This window comes from Equus quagga, chromosome 14 (assembly GCF_021613505.1).
Source record: "Equus quagga isolate Etosha38 chromosome 14, UCLA_HA_Equagga_1.0, whole genome shotgun sequence".
Classification (NCBI taxonomy): Eukaryota; Metazoa; Chordata; class Mammalia; order Perissodactyla; family Equidae; genus Equus; species Equus quagga.
Window position 1 is genome coordinate 63578450 of NC_060280.1, and position 22825 is coordinate 63601274.

At 40.8% G+C, this 22825-nt stretch overlaps 1 protein-coding gene across 2 annotated transcripts in view; it reads right to left on the reverse strand.

Moving 5' to 3' along the window:
* The window catches only part of CADM1 (cell adhesion molecule 1), a 313265-nt gene that overhangs the window by 258164 nt on the left and 32276 nt on the right, over positions 1-22825 (reverse strand). The window lies entirely within an intron of this gene.

Below are 22825 nucleotides of genomic sequence, written 5' to 3' on the forward strand. Positions count from 1 at the left end.
AAGTGTTCCAAAGCCAGAGTTCAACCAAGTAACACAAGAGAGGAGAGAAGACCAGGGGCTCAGGAGCCAGACTGCCGCCCCCCTCTCACGGACCGCATGGCCTCAGGCAAGTTATTTAACCTGTCAGTGCCTCAGTTTCTCACCTAGACAACGGAGATTATAAGAGGATTATGAGCATTAAAGGAATTAGAATGTGTAAATTGCCTGGAATAATGACTAGCACATAGTGAATCCTTAATAATATTGCTACTATTACTATTATACCACATAAGAGTGGTTTAAAAAAAATCAAAGGATCGTGTAGTCAGACAGAAAATTACTAACAAGAAATTTAATAAAAGCATAAAGATGTACTGCTTTAAGACAGAAGAATATGTGCAATCAAGCTTATAAAATAGATAAACTCCAGGGTGATTATTTATATGAAAAGTATTTACTTTTTTATAAAGACTCTCCACCTGGAAAGGACTCCCCTAGTGGATGTAAGCATTTCAGTTCAAAACGGTGATATTACTGAGCTCCTGTTAGATATGGGAAACTACAAGCAATTCAAGGGTGACTAAGACAGGGCCCCTGCCCTCAAGCAGCTCACATTTTATGGTCATAATAATAGCTATCATTTATAGAGCACCTACTATGTGCTAGTGACTGTGTACGAAGTGCTTTACATATATTATCTCTCTTACTCCGCATGCACACAATGGGACGGGCACTGTTGTTCCCATTATACAAGGTAAAAGGCTCAGACACAGAAAAATGAATTAGTGGCTAAAGCCTCATGACAACTAAGTTTTGGCACTAAGATTTCAACCCTTGCGGGTCTGACTTCAAAGCCAGCTCTCACTAGCACATCACAACGTCTTCCATTTACTGGTAGTTCATCAACTACTTGCCAGGGAGAGGACCAGGCAACAGAAAGCTCGTGCGTTTGGAACCGCTGCCAAAAGATGTTAAACTAGAAATAGCCATGGAGTGTTTTTAAGATGAGAGGAGCTTTAGAAAGGCCATCCCCCTTTATAGATTAAAGAATGGATGGAGTAACTAAGCCCCAGAGAGGTTAAGTGACTCACGCAAAGTCAAAACATAAAGTAGCTCTAACAATTATAGTGTACATCAGTACGGAAATATACTTCTTTTACAAAAATCTGAGGTATAAATCTATTATGCAAAATGAGGTAAACATAAGAAGCCCAATAGGACCCCAGAGGTTCCAAAAGAGGAGGGCTGCAAATTCAGTCTCAACCAGGAAATAGCCAGGAGCAGGGCGGCCTTTCCAGGGCCGTCCTGGGGAGAGAGGCTGGAGGGAGAAAAGGGAACACTTTAAATACAAAGCCAAGAGCCATCACCACCTTCTGTCCCTACGCTCCAGAGCCCAGGAGAGCCCTGGGAGCTGTCAAATGGCCAACCAGGCATGGAGCCTGAACACTAGTTAACTAAGAAGAACGTAGCTAAGATTCGGGCAGGGAGGCTGTGGGGACTCCACTGAAAGAGGTACAACCTAATCCTTTAAGTGTCAACCTCTGATCATCTATGGTAAAAACAGGACAGGTAGTTATCCACCTAGCTCCCATTATCAGTGGAAACTATACAGTGAACTCAATAGTGATCTCTGGTATAATATCCAGACAAGGGTATTTAGTGCAAATGTCAGTTTCTAGATTGAACTGTTGGTATCTGTATTTCAGAGAGGCCAGTGGTAAGCACATGGGCCTTAAAAATTATAAATCTAGCTCTGAAATGTGGATCTGTCAGTTATTAGCTACACAGCCCTGAACAAGTCACTTAATCTCTCTGAGCTTAAACCAATTTCTTCACCTGTAAAAAGGGATAAACAATACTTAGTTCTAGTCTCTTTAGGATTAAAGAAAAAGAACCAGAGATTTCCTTGCTGGTCATTGGTTTATTGCCTCTCAAGCTCAAATTCACCCTTTTTGCCTGCTCTGTGAAAATGGATCTGGGCCCTTTAAATGTTTTTCCTCTACCCACTGGCACAATGTTAAGCGTTGTCAGTAGAGGGCGCTGCGGAAGGAACAGGGCTTCCCAGCATCCAGCTCCTGAGGTGCACACAGAGTCCCCAGTTCCCAGGTCCTACAGAGCAGGGCAACCAGGAGCAGCCAGCTTCCCCAGCACCCTCCTCAGGCAACTGTGTATTAGAGTGCCTCCAAGGAGACACGTTCTCATGAAGAGTTTTCCCCAGCATCCTAGAGGGCAGATTTCCAGCAAGTTCCACAGCACCACAGTAACTTCTCTGCTCCAACACAGTCTGGATCTCAGCCTGGTGAAGGAGGCAGGGTGCCTCCCTTGAGTGCTCTATCTCAGCCCCAGTGTAGTGGCTGCTGCTTATATCTGCTACTCCTACATTCTTTAGAGCTCTCTTTACTTCTTACTAGCGAATCCCTTGTTATCCCAACCCTCTGTTATAGAGAATGAGTCTACATTGAACTTTCCCTGTTCAAATTACTGTGATTTCTCTCTCTTGGCTAGACCCAGATTAATACAGTTCCCTAAGTTCCCGATGTATAGCTAATGTTGAATAACAATGTACAATGTAATAATAACTATAAATGCGTTCTTCTCATTCCTATTCTTAAGAGGCAATACTTTCCCTTCCTCATTCTACTTTGATCAGAACATGAACCTATTTCTACTACAAAAATCCCTATATGGTGTACATGGAGTATCAAGGAAGTTAGGAAAAGAATGTCTCAACAATTTCTGCCAAATATCTGATGAGAAAAGAATGCAGGCTGCGTCACAACTACATGTCCCCTATCCAGCATGCGGCTTAGAAAATTCTTTCTGCAACTTCCTTGGTTGACTTAAAGACGACATGACAAAGTGTGAAAATGCCTTCTTTTTCTTGCCAAGGATAGTCCCAAAATGATCTAAAGAACCAAATTCATTAGTATATGAATCTTTTAAAAATTTAAGTAGCAATCATCTTATTTCTTCATTTCTCAACTCAAGTTAATAAACGACAATATTTTGAAAAACCAAAGAAAACATGGAACTATCCTAGAATAACTGACAAATTTGTGTTAAGGTCTGGGGGTGAGAGAACACCACTCAAAGGGGAAGAGAGAGACAGAATGGGTTCAGGAGCAATATTACAAAGTCAACATGTATTTCCTCATCTTGTAAATGTACCGGCTTAAATCTTGGGTAAAGAAGTATAAAAATACATTATCCAAGGTGTCATCTATTGTTAGTACATACTGTGAAATAAAATTAGTATAAAAATGTAGAAGATCTCAAATGTATTAAGTTTCTGTCTTCAAATTCTTTATTTCCAATCCTCAGAATTATTCTTCCTCTGAAAGGAAAACTATCACCTTCGACACAATCTCATGTCATCTATATTTTTACTTCTGTCTAAAAGTCTCCCCTAATTATCAATTTAACAAGGAGCAGAGACCAAGGGGGAAAAAAAATCTCATCATCTTTTAGGCAAGCACTGTGTCTAATTTCAAGAGTTAACCCCCATCTTAAAACACCCCAAAATAGACACTGCAAGCCACCGCAGGACCCCAACATAAAGCAAGGCTCCTCATTAAAAGCTGGAACGGACCCTGCCAGGATGCCTGCAGGGATGCTGAACAATAGCAGTCATACCCCATGCCTTTCCTGACCTAGATTAAATTACTGACAAAATGGACAGACTACCCAAAACTGCGAGCAATACATTTTGCCAATGAAAATAATGATCATGCTTGGTATAGCACACAGGCTTTCGGCTCAGCCTGTCAGCATTTTCAGTTAAGGGGCTCAATGGGCTTACCAGCCAACCCTTTTCCTGCCAACACCAATAAGCCACCTTCATTTCTTAAGCCCCCTCAGGGCTTTGAATTACTATCCATTTTGCACGTAAGGTCAGTCCTATAAAACTGTTTTTCCCCCTGGAAGAGCCATAATCAGAAGCAGCCCCTGCCTAAAACTCAGATGGAGAAAATTCAAGAATATATGAGCTTCTTGTAATTTTCCCACTGTCAGTTTTTCACATGTGCATTCTTAAAAGTTGCTTCTACTGCTTGAGATGGCAAGGTGCATTTCCCAGCAATGTCATCACTTAATGCTCCTGGCGTTTTATACGAAAACATGTATTTCCCTAAGCCAATGTGTAACAAAGCAATATTTCTAAACAGCTTAACTTTATAGTTCCAAACATTCTAGTGAGTTCAACAATCTCATTATACATTATAGTGAAACAAACACATATACACATACACACACCCCACACCCCTTAAGTATGCATTTTGTTGGATTTATACCAGGGAAAACAAGATTATGCCAGATCTCTTTAGAGCAAACAAAACCTGTCCAGGAAAAACAAAGCTTGTCATTAATTTTTTTCATCTGTTCACTCATTCATTCATTCCTTGATGTGATAACTTCCCAGTATAAAAAGGTGTTAAAAATTTTGGTTAGAAAGGAAGCTCCTTTCATCCCATCCGATTTGTATGTATGTAGTTTTGTGTATAATTGTGTATTGTATGTATGTAGTATGTAGTTTTTCCATACTACATGAGAATTGGACATAGTCCCTCTATTTGACCTAGCAAGTTCAACCACTAAAAATAAGGTCCTTTGCCCTAAGGAGGGGTCTGACAGATGCCAGTTTCAAAAGATAACTTTCAGGCTTCAGTGGAAGATGCTGACAAGAGTACCATTCTTATAAAATATTGGTCCCCAAAGGCTCATCTTTCTGTCAGTTTCTTTCCACCTGCATCCAAGCTTGGGTTTCCAAGGCACAGCCACTCCTACTTACCTTTCTACCTCCAGGCCTCCCACAGTTCTTAACTTCATTCATAGCTTTTATTCCTGGTTCTAAACTGTGCTTCTACTCCAGTAATATGATAGGAGGAAAGCTGCTAAATGCATCCTTGATGCTGATGTGATCTTTCCAGTTATTGAATGTTTCATTGAATTTTACACTATACAACTTCAAATGCTGAAAGCAGCCGATTCATTTTGTTAACTGTTGTTCAGTATAGATAGCCAGCTCCATAACTATACACTTTGATTTGGTACATGAGAAAACGTATTTTTCATTACATCCCTTATCCTCCTAATGACATTTCCAAACAGGATTTTAAGAACTGTGAAGCAGAAATAAAATTATGCTCAAGTTCCAAATTGATCTCATGGAATGGAAAATGGCTATCGTTGCCAGTGAGTATTAACGGGAGTCAAAGCTAGCAAGTTTCTAGTTCAGAACCATTTCTCAAATAATGATCGTCTCTCAAATGCCCCCAACATTACCAATCACAACAGAAATTCTTTGAAAGAACTGAAGACACTCTTAGGAGCTCCTTCCTCTCACCCCCAGTTCCTTTACACTGTACCCAGACTTCACCACCAGCTTTGGTGTACTTCTGTCCTTTTCAATAATGAATCAGGGCTAACATTTCAGTTATCTGGATTTACACAAAAACCTAAAGGAGCCATGAAATTGCTTCTGTAAAGTACGTTCTGTGGTGACTTTTAAATAGCTTTAAGAATAATTTGGAAATAAAAATACTGCTGTAGCAAGTTTTATGTCTTCTGCGCACATATGCTAGAGCAATTTCTTTCTCCCAGAGACAGAAGGGAGAGAAACGTCTAAACTTCATAACACGCAGCCAATTACGGTCCACTGTCATCTTGGTTGTATTAATTATCTGCCTTCCCAAGTTATCAAGACCTGAGAGAAGCCGAACAGCCACTTACTTCACATTACCATTGTTCCACTATGGAAAGGGTTGTAATTCATCTCGGGGTCTTTCTGCATTTGCACAGGTACGTAAAAATTCAGCACAATCCCTGAGTTTTACCACTTGTAGCCAAGTGGAGATGTCAGTTACTCACAACCACAAGGCTCATGGCCCTGCTTCTCTATTACCCTGCGTTTGCTGAGGGCTCACAGGAGGTGCAACACTAAAAAGGGTTTAGATGGTGATTTGCAGCCAAGCCCTAAACTTCAATGAGTCATACAAAATGAAAACATTACGGGACTGTTTATATAGCAGCAGCAACTATTAGCATTTATTCAAATGTCCCTTACAGACCACTTACAGTTAGGGACTATGCAGTGGCTTCAGCTTAAGACACAAGTGATCCCAACAAAGAGGCTCTTCTTGAAGTGGAGGTACCATGACCATGAAGTGTGGGGAAACACTGGTCCTTGCTAATTTAGCATAAGAGGGGGTTCCTAATTGGGCTGGCTTCTTTCCTAACTACAGGGAAGCAATCAGAGGAGTAAATGTGTATAGAACACTGGAACATAAATCAGGGTGACACTCTGGAAAACATTAAAAGCCAGTCCCCTCAAGAAGGTCCTGGGAAGAGATGACAGGAGTGAATCTAGTGCTAAAAGGAAACAGAAAGGTTCTCAAAATAGCCTCCAGGCGAGAAGGAGGGGCCTGAAGCTGGCAGTGAAGGGTAAGAAAGGGAGGGAAAAGAAATCAAGTAGTGATCGCGTTGACTTTCTTAACCATGCTAATTTCTTACTTAACTTTCTTATTTCAAAGATTTTTTTGGAAAAAATCAGCCCCACAGACAAGCTGACGTATACAGGGAATAAAGCAAAAATCTCTGGGTTTGATGCTCTCTCATCCAGGTGACCCAAGGTTTCCTCTGATTATGTGAACTAGATTTCACTTCCAATCCCCTTGGCCAGAAGCTATGAAATCCACCTGAATTACAGCTCATTGCCTGCACTTTAACCTGGAAACTAGAGGTGAAAGTCAAGTGCTTTATCTGCTCAGACAAGCGGCTTCTCTCCAGATCAGGAGTATTTTAATGAAATGAGACTTAAGTGAATTGTTGACACAAGCATTAAATGTTGTCATTTAATATCAACAGTATGTTTGATTTGTACACAGTTATGAAATGTCATTCGGACCAGAGAGTTATATTGAGGTTTACCACATTATAGGAATGGATTTCCAGAGGGAAGTGAACTGATCTGTCTCAAAATAAAATGTGTTTACATTAACACTTGGGGGAAACAGCCCTGCAAACATAGATGGAGAGATAAAAATAAGATCAGCACAAAACTCAACTTGGAAGAACAGGAGAATAAAATGCAATTTCTGGGCTCTGTGCATATGTAATATTTCACCATACATTTTTCTTTATCTTTTAAAAAATTAAGCACAAAGTTCATATGGGAAAGAAATATCACTACTGGGTAACATCTATTATACTTCAGCCTCCTAAATAAGTTTTATGGGGGGAAAGTGGGAGTGATTAACCTGGGGATGGAAGAAATGATTCGGGAGGCAGCCTCACTTTCTTAAAGAGAAAAACTAAACCTATAAGCATCTAACATTTGCATGATGAAATTACATTAGTTAGTTAATTTTACCTAATTACTTAGATAAAATTACGTTAGTTGTCTGGTTAGTCTAGTTGTGCTGTAAATGCACTGGTCGCATAGAAAGAGAGAAACTCATGGGGTGTGTGCCTTGAACCGCTTCTTCCCAGAGGTGGTCGTGAGTTACGCCAAAAACATACTTTCTTACCACAAATCCAAGTCAAAGAGACGAGCCCTCATGACTGTTAACATAAGTATCCCTGCCCACCCAGCAGCCTAAAAAATGAAATTTAAACACTATAATTCCTTATCCCAAGATTAAGCTAAACAAATACTGGCACATTCTGAAACGTGCTCATCAGATCTAGCCTCCCAGATCTAGAAGGCACTCCACCCACTTTTATTTTTCTAAACAAATATATATAGCTTATCGTTTTGACATGAGAATAGAGATGGAAGAGCAGTCCTTTATTGGTCAATTCTTCTAGAATGTCCTTTTTTTTTTTTAAAAAAAAAAAAAAAGGCCTTGCTCTCTGAGGATTTGGAAGCAAAATTGACAAAGTTCTCTCTCCTAGAGAGGCTAAGCCCTTCAGGTTCTAGGCAATTAAAGTTGACTCAAAGGAAAACTTGAAGGAAGCTCTCAGACCAAAAAAAACAACGCGGTGATGAGCCTTTGTTTACAACAGATCTTAATTCTTTATCCTTCACTGGAGCAAGCTGTAAGGTCTTTGGCACTGGCTAAAAATAGCAGAAGTAAAGCAGGTGACAAAGATGAATGGCTCCCAGAGACATAATTCAAAGCACAGGAATTTAAGAATAACTTCAGTAGCATCTGCAAAAGATACTTTCCTGCCAGGTAAATCAAGGTGGGAGTAAAGCGCTCCTCTTGGTGCAGAACCACAGTCTGCTGGGCAGATATTTCCCTTCAGTGTTTCATGTTCACTTTTGTGCCGTATTTTAAAAAATATTTTCAAACCTTAAGAAGCTGGTTTTGCCATAGGGTCAAGGAAAAGAGTTTCAGCGTAACCTCATAAATTGGAAAGACACTACATCATATCACCTTTCAAATTCCTTGAAAGCCCCTGGGCAAAATGACAAACCAAAAGGCACATTAAGTTCCAGTAGGAGATGGGACGATAGGGTGCACGCCTGCCATTCCGGACTGAGGGCCACTCATTGCCCACTGTCAAGGCCCTCCCTCCTCTCTGTGAAGTTGAGAAGACTTTGTGTCTTTCCAAGAGTTCATTTCAGGTTAGGGCCCATGAGAGAGGGTCAAAGACCATTCCTTAAGCAAATTTCATCCTAAAAGAGGCATCTCTTAGTGGTGCTTCTATGGTATATCTGTCTACCTGTCTATCTTTAACAGATAAATCTTGCACCCTATCTTCAGATATTTTAGGAAGAAACCATTTCCCTGCCCCTCCCAGTTTTCTTGCCAGTTCATAAAATAAGAAAGTCCATAAAATAAAAACTTTCAGCTTCTTGGAAGTACTGGAGAGGAAGTTTCAACCTTCCTTCCATCCCACGGTGGTGAGTGACTGTTCTGACAGCTAAGACCAGAAAAGGCCGCAAAGGAGGGGAGCCAGCTCTTTCTGGGCTCTCTTTTCTGATTCTTTTTATTAATATGGCAAATCCATCTTGGATCTCACTGCCTACCAGCTTTAAGTCCTTCCATTTTTTTCACAATTGCCAAATCAAAATAGAAACTCAAAAAGCCTCACACAAGAAGCTCCAAAAATGACGAGCAGCCCCCAGTGAAAAGTCCAATAATCATGTCTTTGCAAATCTTCAATCCATTTCAGAAAAAAAAAAGGTGCGTGTGGGCAGGGAGCAGGAGTATCTCTAAGAATAGAAAGACTTCAAGGGAAAAAAATGGGGGGAAAAAAAGAAAATATAAACAAATACAGTGTCTGGTGGAAAATCCCCATACATACTCTATATAATAATGCACTAAGAATTCAAATGTGAACAAAGTTCCTGGAATGTTCAATGACTCTCTCAAGTGTGGCAAAGGTTCCAATAGAGTCAAGCCCCTGAAGAAAATCTTCCAGTGTTCCTGGAAAGCCACACCAGTTCTGTGACCCAACGCTCACACCTGAGCAGCCTCTTCCCTAACGGAAAGGAACAGCTTTAAAATATCTGCCCAGCAAAACCAAAAGACAGTCCCTTCAAATGCTCTTCCTCATGAGAGGAAAGAACCTGTTAATTTGTTGTGTGCCCAACACGGTGAAGTATTTCACAGATCGCTGGCACATTAGCATTTCTATCCATTCACGGGAACATCGTATTCAAAGATCAAGTTGACAGCACAGGCATGCTCTGCATTCTTAGTTGGAAATGCCAATAACTGGCAGGATTCAAAAGCAACTCCAGGGTTCAAGTAAGTACTCTAAGAAGCGGAGCCGTGCTTCTGCCTTTCCTGTGGAACAACCTACAACAGGCACAGGGGCACGGTTCCTAGAGAGCAAAGAGAATGGACGTTGTGGGCGGGGGGGCGGTTAGTTTCTTATTCATGGAATTGCTTTTAAAAAATCAGTGACATCAAAAGAGCTATAATCTTAACAATTTCAGCCAAAATCCAACATGTTTGAAACAAGTACAGTGAAACAAATGTGGGCCCTTAAAGAGAACACCTCCCCCTAAAGATGTATTGTTGTCATTAATGAAGAAGAAGAAGTGGGTAGTTGGGGTTACAACATATACTCAGCAAATCTGAATGTGTGTAAGTAGTGATTCATCCATTCTGTAAGACATCATAAAATAGATTGATGCAAAAAGGAACCTGCACTTAGAGTAAAATTAAGAGGTGAAATTCTGACTCTACAATATCTGGGCGGGAGGGAGGAAACAACTATAATTTTTTTTTTAATTACAAGGTCACAAGAGACGTACATATAGAGGCTAAAGTAGAACCTTAATTTGATTTTGTATAATTTAAGTCAGATGAGTTTGAGTAAAAATGTTTAAGCAAAAAGAAAATTCTTAAAGTCTTGTTATCATTAAAGGCTCAGCACTTGCATATACAGATAAGACATACGTCTAGCTGAACGATACAGCAGAAAGAGCACTGGGCAGGAAATGAAAAACCAGGACTTTGATCCTGGCTCTTCCCCTACCTTCATGATATTGGGTAAATCACTCAAATCCCTCATAAACTAGAGACAGTAATCCCTGTCTGCCACATAGGGTTTTTCCAAGTATCAAATCAAACAATGTATGTCATGTGTATTATAAAGCACAAAAACACCATATCAACTTAATATTTCCAATTATATTAATGTTAAGATTAGGCATGCTGGAACATCAACAGTTTGCCAAATAACTGAAGGACTTGCATGGTTCCAAACCTGCCTCTGCTCATGCTATTCCCTCTACTTGAAATGCTTTGCCACTGCCAGACTACCCGCTCAGTAAGGACAACAACCTCTGTTTTATCCACCTCAGAACTTCTAAAAGCTGGCATAGTGCCAGGCACAGACTCTGTGGTTACTACATACTGAGCATCTACTAAACACTAGGTGCTTCAGGGCTTTTGCACACGTTTCCTTAATCCCCCCCTCAACCGTATGAGGTGGGTTACAGAAGAGGAAACGGATGCTCGGCAAGGTTCAATAACTTTGCAAAGGTGACAGAGCCACATCAATGACAGGGTCAGGCTCCAAACCTAGGTCTTTCAAATTCCCAAACTCTATTCTTTCCACTCTGCTACTCTCCCTTTCCCATTGCAGGTGCTCAATAAGTTGAATTTGATAAAAAGTCTTCATTTTAACCATAATGCTACATGAAAAGACATAATTTGAAGTAAGCAGTTGAGTATAACCTAAAATTTCAAACTTGACTTATAAAACCCACGGACTTAGCCTGGGTAAGATCTCCAAAAAGTGTGCCTGGATTTGCAGATATATCGAAACACAACTGAGAAATGCATTCTTAGTTGGCCAGCACAAAATGGGACTGAAAATTCTGAGTGAGGGGTAGAAGAGAAAATCTGGAATCTTTTGTCTTGCCAGCAAATCCTTAAGTAATTCAGCTTCCGTTTATTTAAATAATTAAGCAATTGCAACTTTATTTAAAGAGCACTTACATGAATCTAAATGTCTAGGCTGCCAAGAAAAGTGAAACAGACTTTAAAACCTACATCCAAACCTCCTCTCTGAGCAAAAAACCAGCCGAAGGAGTTCCAGCCTGATAGGTCATTGTTTTGTAAAATTAAAAGCCACAGAAAATTGGAGTTTAGAATGGAAAATGTCATCTCAACCGTAACACTAATAAAAACAGCTAATGAATAAGTGCATTCTGGCAAGAATATATAAAAATTGCAAAACCCAATGTGGACAGTACAGAATACAGAAGGAATCCATGTGAGCAAACATCAAATGAAGGATTATCCTTATTTGTGAAGAATCCATTCCAGCAAGAAATTGAACTAGAGACCTTTTGCATCCAAAAGCAGCAGGACTACCTGTGGCACTCACAGGAAATAGCTATGCGGGTGCTCTCCTCCTTCCCCTGGTCGGTCTTAGCTGGGGAAGCAACAAGCTGATGTTCCAGGGGTACCAGAGTACCCCTCCAAATCTCCGCAGAGATTCTCCAAGCACATCAAGCTCTGAGTAATTTTCAAAAGTATAAGTGAGTATATGTAATGAGGAACAACACGACTAAAATTATAAAGGCTTTACAACAATGAGCTAGGCCTTCCCGGTATGTTCTACAGCAAAGAGCAGAAACAGGCATGGCCTTCACCGTGAGAGGCAACTGGCACCAGGTCTCAGCTTCCTTAGCTGTGTGATCTTCAGGCAAGGAAATGAAGTCATCTGTTCAAGGCTTGGTCTCCTCATTAGTAAAAGAGGGATAACAGAAGACACTAGGAAGAGCTGTGAGAATTCCAGGACACAATGAATGTAAAACACTTAGCACAGTGCTCGGCTGGCCGTATGTGCTCACAAATATTAGCTGTAATAATAATAATAATTTTATAATAATAATTATTATTACACAATAATAATTATAACTATTCGTATACCCTGCCCCTGTCCATGCATGCATTTCATCTTGCAAGTTAGGAAAAAAGTCTCTGGTACTCACCTACAAGTCCTACATAAGGTCCCTTTTCCCCCCATCCACGTTTACCACTGCTCTCATTTACAGGGGCTCAGGAACCACACACTTCTTCAACAATACCACTTCTGAAACTCGAAATCTCACACACACACCAGTCACACTCCCACCAGACAGAATTTCCTTTAACAGGTCCTCTGGAATCAGATAAAAGACTAGCCCAGATATCAAACTCAACTGATACTGCCATTTAAATAGTTCTAAGTTAAGGCACACATATTCACAAAGATCTAATAGAGTTTTTTAATTAATCAAAGCCCTTCAAAGTTAGGGCAGCGCAGAGACCCCCTCTCACTTCATCTTCGCAGATGACGCATAGCAAGGCTCCACAATTCAGTTAATCACTCATCATGTAAACAAAGAAACCTCTCGAGAGCCAAAGAGCAACATGTGCGTGGATTCATGATGCATGAGGGTTTTTTTAAACAGGAACAATGCAATCTATTCAGTAGAGAAGAGTACACCGCGCCAATTAAATATGTTGGGTTCCATAATTATAACTGCAATAATGAATGGAAAGGAGTGTTGTTGCTGCACAATGCACTTCTGTATTCCAGTCAGTGATTTGTCTCTGCTCTGACTCCTTTAGATTCTTCCTCTGATTAGATCTTACTGCAGCTTACTCTCTACTACAAATGCACTTACTGCATTTACTGCCCCCACCCAACAAAAGGCCTGACTTTAATAACTGTAAGACCAAAAAAGAAAAATATATATTCCCTTGTTATGGTTTTAGACTTTATAAGCTTAAAATTTATAACTACAATGTCACAATTACATCTTCCCAGGAGAAACCAAAAGCTATGAGAAAAATTTCATTCAGACCTGCTTCTCTCTCTGGAAAAAAAATAGAGCTATGTCCCCCCCCCCCCCCCCCCGCCCCATTTTTTTCCCCTGATAGAGAAAGTCAGCTCAGAGCAAGGATGAACAGAGTCTTATTTCCCTCCCAGAAGTCCAGGCTAATGGGAGCATTAACCAGTTGTCTTTCCACCACTAGTGAGTCTGAAGAGATTAAATTGGAAAGACTTTTGCACATAAAGTTAATTCAAAATGGCTTAGTCACTGGTTGCATCCATCTCAGAAATCTGAAGAATTTCATTCTGGACCATATGTGCATATGGTTTCTCTTATCCTCACACTTATGCTTCAGTGGGTTCAATAAATTTTAAAAATAAATTACCTCCTAGCACTTCACCATAACATTCAGACTTCCTGGCCTTTCCATACTCAGGCCAGACTATTTCTGTGTGTATATGTATAATTTGTTTAACCTTCTATTAAACCCTCTACTGATTTCCCACAAATAGGATTTGAATTTTAGAACTGTACATGTACTTGGGTGCTTTGGTACCTGCAAACCAGCACCTGAACACCTCGCCCCCTTTTTCTCCAGTTGGCAGGTAGACTCACAAAGAAGCTTCTGTTTCTGGAGAAAGCCCCCACCAATGCTTAGGCGTTCTTAAGCGTCTCAATCCTATCTCCTGGCAGCAAATGCAGCAGCACAGCCAGTCTACACAGAGCGAAGGAAGCCAAACACCCACCCTTTTCATTTAAGTTGACTCCCAATGCACAACCTTTTCCCTTTGGCCGTGGCTATTGGTTTGCCACAACTGTAAACAGCACTGACGATCAGTCCCGAAGGCCAAGCTTTCCAGGTGCTGCAAGTGTGCCACACAATGCACTATTTACAAATAGCCTGAAACAATACCACTCCGCTACACACAGCTTTACTGGTAAGTTTGACAAAGTCCTTTCCCACAAGTAACCAAGGGCTGTACAAATCCATCTGAGGGCCTAAAAACCACACGTAACCTTTCACTAATGGGTGTTCATAATTCCCTCTGAAGTTCTTTAAATGCCCTGTACCTGGTATTGTCTTAAAGTAACAATAAATGGTGAAAACAGAATGGTAACAGCAATAATAATAATACTGAAGTTCTTTACTGAGTAATTAATAAGGTCAGGCATCGTACCTTCTTCCTCTCATGTATCTTAGTCTTGTTTCAGCTCTTCTAACCACACTGCCAAGGTTCTGGCCTGAGTCACTGAAGGTAAAAGCCACCTTATACTGCCCACGTGCCAGGAAAAGGAAAAAGAAAAGCACATCACTTACATCGACAACGGGGCACTGGCTCTCTGCTCTCCAATTTCCTTTTACTAAAACCCTTATACAGCCACAGCCTGGTTCCTTTCAAGTATAGATTAATTTATTTCAGGTTCTGCGCCTATGAACTCATGCTAATTTGCATGGCTAAGTAGAAAGGCTCCAAAAACAATTAGACAAGAGATCTTTAGTAGGAAGAGATCTTTAGTAACTCTGGGTTAGACTGCTAACCTGAAGTAGAATTTCAGTGTAGGAGTTCACTAACTCATTCAACAAATATTTACTGGACCCCTGACATGTAGCTAGTACTGTGCTAGTGGCATATGAAATTTAAATATATATATATATAATAAGGCTCTTACTCTGTCAGTATGTATAGTCTGGCATAGTGAAAAAATGGAAACACAAACACAAATAACTCTAAACAAAACTGAATATTACAAAGCTCATAAAGAATAATAACAGTTGAGATAAAGCCAAAGGGATCCGGGAAGGCTTTATCTTCATATAGAAATATAAAAGGTGAATAATATCTCAATATAACAATATGGGAGAAGATAAATGTTAAGAAACAAATTCTTAGGAGTAAGAAACTGCAAATTGTGGATGACGGTAAGTTGGGACAACAGACTGGCACCAGAGGGCAGTGGGTGAGCCCAGCAGGCCGAAGAATTTTGCTTTTGAAACACTGAAGCTTTGGAGCCAGGCAGGGATCAGAATGGTGTATAAGGAAGGTAAATCTGCCTGCAGTCATGGGATGGACGGGGGCTGCATGGACAAAAGCCATAAGGCAATCAACAGCTGATCCTGAGCCACGGCACCGGGAAGTCCCACTTAAGAAATTTTTTATTAGAAAGGTCAAGAGAACCCAGTGAGCACATGAAGCATGGAAGGAAGATGAAGACGTCTGCAGATTCAGGCCGGGGGCCACCTAAGAACAATGGGGAGCTATGAAAGGTAATAAACAAGGACACACTGGTCAGGGGCTTGCTTCTGGTGGTGGTACAGGGGCAGCCTTTCTAACCCGGGGTTTTGTCTTTTTGTCTATTTGTATATTTGTTTGGGAACTGGGATGGGGGCTACGTGGAGATAAGTTCTCCTTTAAACAAGAGAAGTTTGAGGGGGCGGTGGGATTCCAAGGGGTGGCAAGAACAGGAGGCAGTTGACAATGCAGTTCAGGAACTTAAACAAAAAAAATGCTAGAGAGACCAGCGACACTTGAACCAGTGGGAGTGAATGAGAGTTGAACACCCGAGAGGGCCTATGGAAATGGAGAAGAAAATGGCTGAGGACAAAACACTGGGAAACATTTAGCTGGCAGAAGAAGGAAAAAGAGCCAGCCCAAAAAAGCCAACCAAGAAGGTAGAAGCAGAGCAGAAGAAATGGAGGAATTTCTAAAAGGAAACAAGAGTTAATGGTGCCAAATACAGTGGGGCAGGCAAGGAAGATAATGCTCAACTAAGGGCCACCGGTGCTTGGTGACCTTCAGAAGTAGCAGTTCAGCACAGCAGAGGGGACAGAAGTTAAACTGCAGACCTCTCGCAGACAGCCGGCTGTTTCTGCCAGACAGATCAAGGGCTGAAGAGCAGCAGAGGAAGGCAACAGTTAAACTGGAAAGAAACAGCCTTCCATCCCACCTGCACGATATCCAGCAGCTAAATGTGAGCACCTCGGGTTCATCCTCCCACTCAACAGCATGACGCTCCCTCCGCTGAACCACCCAATTTAGGTTTGCAGGCCACCGTGACCCGTGCTCAGCAAGGTGGACCGACATCACCAGCGGCCTCTGCTGACAAGTGCCGCATCTCATCTCAGACAGAATTAAAACAGATAACACCAGAGCAGAGCCCCATGAACCTATTAAATATTCTACAAGTAATTTATTTTTGATGTGAAGGAGGGGGAGGGAGGCCAGAAATGGAAGATAGGAAACCATCATTATGTTGAAAAGTATCTGTGTATCAACAAGGTAAGGGGTATCATCAAACAAGACTTAATTGTTCTCTCCCTGCCCAGCCTGGGAGTCAATTTCCTTGACTTTGAGGCAAGGAAGGCTTAAGGAAGACCCTTCGAGTTTGTGTGTCAGTCGATATGGCTGGCACCTAGATCGTCTTTTTTTAAAGAGGTCACAGATAAGCGAGGCAGTGGGGTAAAGGATAAAAGGGAAAGCAAGTACGAAGGGGGATGAAGCAGGGGGACATGGGTGCGCTCTGCGGAAGGGTACGGTGAAAGGGAAGGAAGGAGAAGAATAACACAACACAGAAAGCTCCAGCTAACCTGGTAAATGGGCACTTAAGATAGCAGGCAGGAGTGGCTTTATTTCAGAATGCTCTCTTTAACCCTTTAAGACTCTGATTAAGAGATCCTTCCAGAAAAACCTACACAGAACATGGCATGTGATTCCAGAGATTCACAGACCCACTGAAGGCCATCCCTTGATCTCCTGAGGGCTCTCACGGCCCCCACATGGGAGCTCTGCTTCATCTCACCAAGTCTATTTTTTCCTACACTTTTGACCGCAACCACTGAAACAAGTTGTCTCTGCCTCAGTTTACTAATATCTCCCCTGCAGATAAAAAGAATAGCTGAGCCTAACTCCCAATATCCACATTTGCTACAATATTTACGTTTCCTGGTTATAACTAGTTTTTTAACATGCCGTTAGCCTTCTCCAATTAAAAAAAAGTCAACTCAAAGCAAAAAATGATGCCACTGTCACAATTACTTTTCACCTACACACAGCAGCCAACAAACAACTTCAAAAGAGAATGAGGTATATACGTACATTCATGTTTCCAATCATATTATAGGTAACTTAACACAGATCTGCCTTCCATTCCTCTGTAAAAATCCAGGTACCTGACATTTCACTGCCATTGGGTACTCTCTGAAAGGTTATGTTTTTATAATGGAAAAATTCTCACTGACCCACTGGGGTTTCCACTTCCTCACTCATCAATTAAAATCATCAGCAAATTTCAGCTCGCTTTAGTGAAGTACAGGTAGTGTTTCAATGTTCCCAACATGCAAAGGAGACAACGCTGAAATGCCACATCCTCCTGGTCACCTCCCAATCTACCCCTGAAGCCTGAAAACAAAAAGCTTCGAGAGGGAAAAAAAAAAAAAAAAAAGAGCCAAATTTTCTATAGAAATACATCTGTATTCAGTTTTCCAGCGCCCAGGTGCAAGTTAATTTGTCTCCCATCCCAGCCCCATCGCCACTTGCAAGAAATGCCTTATTATCCACAGGCCGACAGCTTCTGAGATGAATCATCTTCAATTCAGACTTTGCGAAGTCTTGTTTGCTCAAGTCTGCCGACAGCGACGCAAGGCACTCCACTCCGCGCCTATTCCCTTTGCCTTTACATTGAATCAATTAGCAATGTTAAATATTTAAAACATTAGTCTTATTTCACTGAACAAAACAATTCACAAGCAGCCTCGGGAGTGGCAGTGCAAGATAGGGAATGGGCCAGACGAGGAGAAAATTGAATAAAGGGAAAAGTATGTTTTAGGTGAATGCGTATTTTTAAAAATATAAAAATCTATTCACAATTCACTGAAGATGGATTGCTTGTTTCTTTCCTTCTCCTGACAGGTCCTGAATCTTTATAGAGAACATTAAATTAAAGCGCATAATGGGTTTATGTAGCGTAGTGCACATTGGAGACATTAGTCACATCCCTTAAGCATTTTTCTCATTTTCTAAGCCTGACTTAAGCCCCGTTTCCCCATTGACAAGGGAAGTCCATACTAACCCACAAACCACATCTGCAGTCCGGTGTGCCACTTCGTACATTTGGTGTTGTCAACAGAGGCTGGGTCCTGCGCTCAGAGTCATCACAGATTATTACATTTCCAGCACAGTTTACAGGAAACAGTGAAAAGCTAATAGGGTCATTCCAGGGAGAAGCTGTGCTTTGTTTTTCCCTCCCCCACCTTTAAAACACACTGTGGCATTAAGTGCAGGGGTAGGTGGGACCACACAGCTCACAGCTGCCCCGCAGAACCCTGAGTGGATGAGCTGGACAATTTCTACTCAAGCACACACCCCGAATTCACACGGATACAGCCAGAAGCTTAGAACCAACCACACTAGGTCACTCAGCCATGTAGTTTGTGTGGTCCAGAACATTCTACACCTGTGTCAGCATACTTGATCAATCTCCTAATCTGGTACGATGCTTTCAAGTGATTACCAGAAGGCACTCCTGTCTACGGAGCACAGAGCTCACAATGCTACAATGTCAGCTGACCCAGCCCAGTGTTCTTTAAAAGGGACCCAAACTGTACAGCCGCACAGCAGGGCAAATCTGATGCTAATGAGGAGAGTGAAAAGAACAGGTTGCTTGCCATGTAGCTAGATTCCATTAGCATTATACAAACTCCTGCCTCACATTATTTTTACTGTGAAATCATTAGAGCCCTTGATCTCTGCCTGGGAGCACTACTACCTCAGCATACTGTGTCAGGCCGAGAAGGAAAAAGGCATTTTGATGGGATTCAAAGAGAAAAATAAGATTACTGCCAAGCTTCCCCAATAACCTACTGCATGAATTTCAGGCTAGTGTCATCATATCTAACATCATATTCTCATCAGGAGCTTTGTAATGATTCTCGAAAGCTATGGTTCGAGTGACAGGAGAGGCTTTTATAAAATTTAAAATCAGTAGAAATAATATGTCTGGTTAATGCCTTGGTATATGAAGCCCACAACCTTTCTACAGGTATCTGAAAGAGGAAATAAATTTACTTTGACTACATTAGCTAAGGGTGATGGAGACCTTACCAAGTGCCTTATACTCTGATAAGCATTTTGTAGATACAAATATAAACCTACACTTAGATATACAGATGTTCCCATAACCTTACAAGGGAGCTATTCTTATCCCCCATTTCACAGATATGAAAACTAGGGCTCGGACAGGTCAAGTTAATTGCACAAAGTCACACAGTTGGTATGGGAAAAAATGAGATTTGAATCCTGAAAAGTCTTATTCCAGAATCTGCCTTCTTCACTGTTATCTTTACTTCCTATATTTGATATCCTTAGATTTTTTTTCCCTAAGAGGTCAACTTTGATCGAACAGCCTGTGTAAGTTTTTACAGGAATGAAAAGTAGAACCAGTGTTATAGGTTTTAACGTGGGAATTTAGAATGCATTTGCCTGGGTTTTCTTGACGGTTTGATGAGCACATTAGCGTTAATTCTAGAATAGGCTTCTGCTGGAATGGGTACCAAATAATTTACTGCCTTCCAGTTCTGAGTGGGCAGCAAACATGATTTCCATGTATCCATCCATAATGCATTATGGAACTCCAGCAAGACAACCATGATTTTCAGAGAATGCTCATTTACCCATACAGGTAATTAATAATTTATGTGTTACTTACTTTCTGGAAAAGATGGTAAAGGCCAAAATGCTACAAAAAGGCCTCTATCATTTCCCCCACCCTGGGCCACCCTAAAACCAGAACCACAATGACTCATAGCACCCCAAGTCCGCAAAGTTTCCTGGTCCACCAGAGTGAATGAAGGCAAAACCAGTTTGACATTTCCTGCTGACTGTGATTAGAGCATCTTTTAATGAAGCTCACTTCAAATCATTTTAAATCCATTTGCTCATGTCAACATCAATGTACTCAGCATTATCTACCAATTAGTAAACCGGAAAATATTCTTTAGATAATCTGAAATCTCAGTAAAATATTCAGCATGCCATTCATTTACTATAAACTGCCCTGTAAAAACAAATTAGCAAAACCAGCTGTCACAGGACAACATAAACATCCATTAATACAGCCCAACTACTTCAGTCTCTGGCGAGATTTTTCAGGAAAGAGAAAATGCAGTAGAAATATAAATCAACAGGATCTTCAGATGCTTAGCATGCTGCACCAATATTGAAGCGTATATTTATGTTCCCCATGTGTGAGATCAAACTCAGACTGGGAAGAAAGGGGTTAAACAAAACACTTGACAATTCTTTCAATGGGGATCTCAAGTCTTTGTGCTGCAATAAGTCTAGAAGGCCAATAGAGTTCTAACATATGTCATGCTTCATAAAGATAAAAAATGTCAAAGAGCGTGAAAGTTGACCAAATATGAATATGATTATGAATATGCAAGGGAGCAATCAACTCAATTGCAAGAACCAGACTTTGCACGACTCACTCACACACAGCGCAGGAAGCCCCATCCAAACTTACAGGAAGCCAGTGCGTACATCACTTACCAGCCAACACTGACTTGTCCTTTCCACAAATCAGCCTGACAAAATTCTATAATTTAAATACGGCAATATTTCAACGGCCGCCTTCCACTTAGGACCCTTTCAGTATTTTTCATTTTAATGCATTGGTTATAAATAAACTGCAGCAGAACCTGTTAAGAGGGATTAAAACACACTTTTATATTATGAGAGACCGGGTGAGAGCCTGTTCTCTGATGAACACACTCATGAGATGCAGAAGACGTCTGCAGTGGAGGAGCAGGCTCCTTCCACAATGATTTTGATTTAAGAATCTAAATTAGGCTTCAGTCACTGATGACTACTTCGACCTTCTAAACGATATGGGACGCTTCAGAGTGGGTACCTAACACAAAGGCTGCCAATCACAGCATGGAATATGCTCGAATACGCAAACCCAACTGACTGAAGGTAGAAAGGCTTGAAGGTGTAAATGTGCTCTTTCCTTAGAAGAGCCATGATCCCAAAATGATGGACGGAAGCATCAGAAGCAGTACAAAAGCTGCCCAGAGTTTCACAAAGCGTTTCCTAAATGCTCACGGAGCCACCCAACTATGAAGCAGCTCAATTTCTAGGACATTTCCATTTTGAGTTTTACTAGGCATACCAAGCCATAAAGAAATACACACCCTGTGCAACAGGTGGCTTGTCACCAAGCCACTCCAGGCTGTTAGGCAGGGAAAAAAAGAGGGGCCATAACAGGGACCACTTGAATCAATACTATCGTAATCTTAATATTTTTCTAAAGGAGGGAAATCTAAAATACTCTCACTCTCTAAGAATGAATGAGTTTATAAGTACACTAGAATTTGCTCCTAACTCTACAGCAAGCCAAGGCTGAAACACAAGGACCTTCAAACAAAAGAAAAAAATCAAAAGAAAAAAAATTTTTTTGAATCACAAACCCAGTCACATCTATACATCCCCTGGAGACAAGTCACAAACTTGTCTTAAGTTTACCCTTCTCTTCTTGACATTAATTATTAAGAAAAGCTTTTCATCTTGATTATTGCCATTAATAAATTAAAAGTGAATACATTTCTATAAGCATTTCATTTCATAGCCAGGTGCTACACTCAGCCTGTGGCTTTCATACACAAAGAGACTTTAATACAAAAGCATTCGGTATACGGTATCCATAAGAAAGACAAGTAGAAACTTTAAGAATGATTTGCAGTTTGCAAATTTTAATTCCAACATTTACCAGAATTTTAATTTTTTAAGTTTTTCCACATTTTGTAAAACAGACACATGTTTACTGAAAAAAAATTCAAGCCACACAGAAAATTACAAAGAAGGCAGACTGTCGGCACCACAATGTCAGTCTTGTACTCCTAGCACTACATTATGTGAGATGTGACAGGAGGACTGGGAAGGAAAAAGCTCAAAGACAGCCAGATTTGGAGCTTTCTCTAAAATAATGAAGGCTCTCCTGGAACAGGTGATTTGCCAAATCCGGAAGAAAAGAACAGACAAAGCTTCATGAATAGGATATTTGTCTCACTTGTGAAAATCCAAACAGAAAGACTACGATTTCTAAAGAAAGCAATTAACAACTTAGTTATCACAGAAATGGCTAATGTACGTTATATCTTAGGGAGGGGCGTGTGCGTCCATGCGGTGGAGTGGGTGTGTTTCTTTCAGAAAGGCAAAAGAGTCCGCCGGTATGGGGCGAGGGGGTCCCTTTTTGCAGTTCTTATGCGGGTTATGAGTTTTTACAAACACAAATCAGGTGCTGTAAATTTTCACTTATGCCAGAGCAGTAAACAAACTTACGTTCAAGAAAATCCAGACAGGGCTATGACATAGCTACCTAAAATGCACACTGTATGCATTCCACCCTAATAGAGGCTGGCTTAAGAATTAATCGGTTCTATCAGAACAAACTCTTATGGAAGCCCTGATTTCCACTTCTCTAATTTTAGCTACATCTAAATGCATTGACTTCCCTTTGCATGTAAGGCACTCCAACCACTCCCCTTAAATAATAATAGTTAACACTTACATAGTGCTTACCTTGTCCCAGGGACTGCTCTAATAGTTTTATATTTATTTAACT